The sequence below is a fragment of the Leiobunum rupestre genome, chromosome 1 (assembly GCF_980474605.1).
Source record: "Leiobunum rupestre chromosome 1, qqLeiRupe1.1.hap1, whole genome shotgun sequence".
NCBI lineage: Eukaryota > Metazoa > Arthropoda > Arachnida > Opiliones > Sclerosomatidae > Leiobunum > Leiobunum rupestre.
This window is the reverse complement of record NC_143384.1, coordinates 84,167,008-84,173,083: the sequence shown is the minus strand read 5'-3', so window position 1 is coordinate 84,173,083 and position 6,076 is coordinate 84,167,008.

Here is a 6,076-nt window from a genome sequence, read left to right as displayed (position 1 = left end):
ATATTTTTAAACAAAATACATAGTTATGTTACAGAACACAACATTTGGTTCTAATGCTTACTTTATTATCGAAGCAAATTTTCAACACCGAAAACCTCAACCAACTCCGCCTTGGACTTGCAATTGAAGTGAGTCCTTGGTTGTAAATTTTTTTAATCTATGCTGAACTAAACTTTCATGGCGCAAGAATCATATAGGTGATAACGTTGGTTAATGGTCATACTTAATAAGGTTCAATAAAATAAATGTTCGTGTTTCGTGTTCAAACAATCTTTTAAATAACACAAAATATTTCAAAATAAATATCACAATTCTTAGCTTAAGTAATTGTCAGCTCAATCCTTGACACCTGTATTATTATAACGCCTTTGTTATTAGGGATGACAAAGAATATATCCGATTCTTCGAAAATATTGCGAAACAACAACTTAAATATCTGTTTTTGATTACGACGCTAGCGATATCTGTTAAAAAAAGAGCTAATTCACGTCGAGCCGACACTTGCTTGAAATCGTGGAAAACCTTTTTTTGTTTCAATATTAATATAAGTCCGGATAATCCACCCCTCGAAAACGTGCAGCGGAAACTTGAAGCAGTGTAAAGATTATATATACAAGATGGCACACTAGGCCTTAATAGCAGCCTCATCCATGCCCTTTAATATCGTAATTGTGGTCTCAGTGGTCTCTGAGAAATCAAGGGGCCAAAGTTACGGGCCCCTGAGGGCCCAAACGTGGATCGCGTCTGAATGAGTTTTTCGTACCCTATTCATGGACGTATCTTTAATATTTGTGGCCTCAGTGGTCGCTGCGAAATAAATTGAATGATCCACGTTTCACTTTTGCATTAATTTTTTTTATCCGGGGCGAAAAAAACCCTTTTGATCAACAACAAAGGTCCCGGCACTTTCATAATTAGGTAGAGGAAACTAATGCCGATCGTATAACGTATCAGTTTATGATAATTATTATTATCGAAATCCATTATCATTATCGAAATCCATTATAATTATTGAAATCCATTAAATTTATCGATTCCATTAAAATTAGTGAAATCCATTATAATTATCGAAATCCATAACATATATTAAAATTATGGACAGGCATTATAGCTATGAAAAATAAGTATTAATATTGATATGTACTATCATTTTGCCATTATGTTGGTTCGGAATAGTTATAATTAAATAAGCAATTTTTGCTTACCCCTGTCTTCGCTGGCTACGTCAATGGTTACACTACTCTCCCAATGGAATTCAAAAAAAGTTATTTTAGCTTGCCCAACTTGTCACTTTTTCAAGTCGTATTTTGTCAGTGATAAAGACGTCTATTTTTTTTGCGCCAACGCTATTTGTACGTTTTCGGTGACGCTCTACAATTAAAGCGGTTAAAATTTAAATTTTCAAAAAACGTGAAAATATTTTTAGATTTAGATGCAATTTTGGTAGAAAGTGCCCCCCGGCACGTATAATGTACAGTACAAATTACAACTTTCTAGAAAACATAGTTTTTGAAACAAATCACTTTTCCGAGAAAAAAAAACTCCCTGTATAACGTAACGGGTTAATTAGAAAATCAGAATATTTTTTCTTCGGGTACACGAAGTTTATCTACGTGCTTTTTAAATATGAAACTAAAACGAGCCATGGCAAGTAATTCGGATATGAAATGAACGGCAAACTGAGGGACGCGACCGTATGACGTTTCTGCTTGCTACTCGTAACCCACAAACTGTACGATTATTTTTTCCGCCTTGTCTCCGCGTACCTTTGGTGGATATTTCGTATTCCCACTATACCCAACTTATCACAAATCACTGCAATACAGGCTGCGGATCCCGTTACAGCAACCCAAGGTTTGTAGAGACAGTAGTACTGACAGCAACCCGCAAAACCTTAAATTAAATGGCAGAAAAGTTATAAAAGTTCGGTGTAGTGGGAATACGTCGGAGAAGAAATAGGATTTTAAACATGTTACAACTGTATATCGCCGATCTTTGCCGGGCCCTAGCAGCCAAGATTTTGATTTTTGGAAGTTGTGCTCTGCAAGACTTTTGTTCACCATGGTCAGAAGTACAACATACCCAAATGTCAGTAAAATTGGCCGAAGGACATTTTTCCATTGGCGCTGTGCGGTGTCCTTTACAAACGAGCCAATCAACGCGAGGGGTACTCTTATGTCCCTTCTTTTGGTAGTTTAAACATAGTTTCGTTTTCGACACTAGCGACACTTACTTGATGATAATGTCGGCCATTTTTTACGGAATTACCAGAGTAAAAGGTTTCTATTGACAATATGAATAAAAATAACTACATACGTAAACTATTATACTAAGCTATATTTAGGTATTAAAACCATTATATTTTTGTTTAATGCTTTGTTTTAATGTGTTTCTCCTTTCGGAGTACGTGCTTTGACCAAACCAATTGTATAAATGGCTAATTCATGTTTAATATTGGTGCCGTTAAATTTGAGACCAAAGTTCTACCATTAGCTCACAATCTAACAAACTATTAAAACGAGTTCGTATTTCTTCCGTGTCCGAAAGTTGATTAAATATGAAGAAAACAAAGGCTGAAATGTGTGCGACCTAGGAGCAACAAACACAGCACCACAAAGAAGGAGAATGCAACCCCGTCAAAAATTGTCCATTTTCTTCTGTACCTTTTTCATTGGTTAGACGCTTTAGCGCCTGCTGCCGTCGGAAGGGGAAAATTTGAAAATTGTCTGCCTCCCCCCGTAAAACGTTCAGCATAAAGGCTCGTCCAGTGAAATTTGTACACAGCACTGCGTTAGCGTGTTTGAAGGTTAGCTGCGTTATCCTTGTGTTTGATGCTCCTAGGTGCGACTGAATCGATAATAGTTATTATTTTAAAGTTCTGGCGTGTCCACCTTAAAATGCACGATTGCTCAAGCGTAAAATTTTTAATATTTAAAAAGCTTTAAGCTTCTATTTAAGGATTTTTTATTATTCAAAGTTAACAAGTGTATCAGATTTGTAGCCCGGTGTACTGCACACCACCGGAGGTCCTCAAAATTAACCGTCAAGATTAGAAGTAGACACTACATGATAGTTAAGCCATTCGACAGAAAAATTTACAAAATTTGGAAGCCCGGAAAATGTTCGTATAAGATTGTTTGATTACTTAACGCCTTCTCTAATTTCTCAAATTTGAATTCTTTAAATGTAAGATAAGTTTACAAGCGCATTTAACGCGAGCGTTTTTGTAAGAGATGTAACATGGTTCCAAACTGTTTACCACTGATCAGATTATTTGTAAATGTTCAGCTCATGTTTTGTAATTTAGCGCCAAACTGAGCGGTTAACTATGGTTTTTAAAAAGATCGAAAGGAAAATGAGATTAGCACCTATTATTATCTCTAAAGAGCACGCAAGAGAGAACAGCTAATTTCACCTCTAACATGGACGCGAAATGAGAGGAGCTCCAATTTAACCTCTGAAATGAGCGTGAAATGAGAGGAGCTCCAGTTTCACCTCTGACATGACCGTGAAATGAGAGGAGCTCCAATTTCATCTCTGACATGAGCGTGAAATGAGAGGAGCTCCAGTTTCACCTCTGAAATGAGCGTGAAATGAGAGGAGCTCCAATTTAACCTCTGAAATGAGCGTGAAATGAGAGAAGCTCCAATTTAACCTCTGAAATGAGCGTGAAATCAGAGGAGCTCGAATATCACTTCCAGTAACTGCCTACCGAAAATCATAAAATCCCAATTAGATTTCTAACGAACTCTTTGATGGTCTTTAAACAGAATTATGCAGCCCTACACCTTAATGGAATTTATTGGAGACTACAATCGTTACTATAAATTTCGGTAAGTTGCTTGTGATCGAAAGAATATTGATCGAGGAGTTTTATAAATTTTCGAAAAAATCATCCCTATAAGAATAGCCATTTCTGTGCTTTTTCCCCGTGTGCATTTTAAAGTAAACGTATCGTGAAAATAAACAATAAAACCATAAAGCATAAAGGTACACGAGATTATTGCGCAAGCCAAATATTTATTTTATAAAAATACTATGTTCCCTCGGAGAGTTTTACAATCACCGTGTCTGTCTGTCTGTCTGTCTGTCGCAGTTTCGGGGCAAAGTGCAATCACCGGTTTCACAGTTTTTGAGATTTGGTAAAAAGTTTGCTAAAACGCCTTCGTTTCGAAAACCACGTACCTCTTTTTTTTGCGGTTTGCGTACATAGTTACGCGGTTTTGGAAATACGGAAGCGTTCTTTCATTGCGTCATGTGTTTTGAATGTACTGTGTAACTATACTCTCCAACTTTTACTGGATATTGATTTCTGAGACTGACCGAATGTTGAGGGTTTCCTTCAAATGTTTACGGCTTACGTCTTATTGTCATTTTTGCGATAGTATTGAGCGTGATTTGAACCCGAGCCCTCCTGCATTACAGAACCATCGATACATGTTACGCTTTACCGAAATAATTTATTTACACGTACAGAACCGACACATGCCAAAACATTTTTGAATTTTGAATCATCCCATAATTTTGAAATTAAATTGGCGTCCAATAGAATCAATCTCAGAAACACCGATTGAGGATAAAATTAAAGACCAATTTATTAATGTTGGATAATCCAAATATTTAAAAGACACGATTATTCATACAAATATAGTTAAAAATGGGATCGATAAACAAAAAAATGAAAATGTAACTAATTACAAGTGTATGTAACCTTCGCGAGGTTCCTCTTTGTCTCTACCTCTCGCCCTGGGGTTGTTATGTGTGTGGTAAGCCAAATCCAACATCAAGCGATCAATGCAAACATTGTGAAACGCTTTCAATGCTGTGTTATACAGCTCTCATGCAAAAAAATTCCCTCCATGGATGATATTTCCCTACAACACTGACTTTCGTTGCATGTTGGCTTTGAGCGACAATTTCCACAGGTACACCTGTAAACAAAACCTTAAATTTGTATTTCAAACGTTGTTAAGTGCCATAAAACTGCTATTCTTACCTGTCAGCGTTGCCTTGTTGATCGTGAGCTGTGGCTTCATACTACATATCAATGTTGTCACCGTCCGCAATAACGTCGTTCTCTTACGCCACAGTAGAATCCTCCTACGTTCGCGTTTTAAACCAGAGAGGGAAAGGCCGTAGAAAGCTAGCCATATTCTCTTATAAATACACCAGATATTCGTCTCTAAAATGCACGGGCGTTCGACAACCAACAGGAGGGGGGATGGGGGGGGGGGAGTGGCATGGGTTTTCGTAAGTGCATCTCTAAACGTGGTGAAATCGCTTCTGTTTGTTTTGTGTCCCTTTAGCCCAACCACTGTGGGTAATTTTTGAAATTGTCACCCCCATATTTCCCAAAAAATATTTCGAGCGGTTCCCATATTTCCCACAAAAATAATTCGGCGGTTTTTCTCGACCGTTTATTTTATTTGTTCATGTTTCCGTTACCGGTTAAGGAGGATTATGCCTACGGGGACCCCTCCTTCGCTAAATAAAAAAAGGGCCTAGATTCCTACCTAACGGAGGTGGTTTGGAAACGGAATTATCCTACATACTTTAATCCGTTTATACTACTAGGCTATTCGTTGTATTCGTAAAGCTTGGCTCGTGTGAAACTATTATTTCGGACTGCCGGGTCCACTTGTTCTAACCCTAGTTCTTCACACATGTTCGTCTCGGAGCGGTTTTTAGGAGGGGAGGTATTCCCGGTGCGCGTAACGGAGAGAAACTACGGTAGTAGGATTCCGTTGTTCCATAGGGGATTTTTCGTTTATGGCACCAAAAACTTTAGCATCTTTAGTTTGTTGTAAAATAAAAACCGAGCCTAAAGCTCTCTGTTGTGGAAATTAGCCTGTTTCGGGAAATGAGAGAGCTCGTTTTGGTGACGTCACCAAAGCCGCCAAAATTCAAGCCCAAAATTTATTTATTTTAATTATTCCAAATTAACTACAATACTATACTACAATAAAACTTTAAATTCGGGGGTTTTAAACGTTCCTGCGACCTTTTTTACTAAAATTAAGGTTGCGGCGAATAACTTGCAACTATCTCTTTAAACTCAACAAATAGTTTCTCGTGC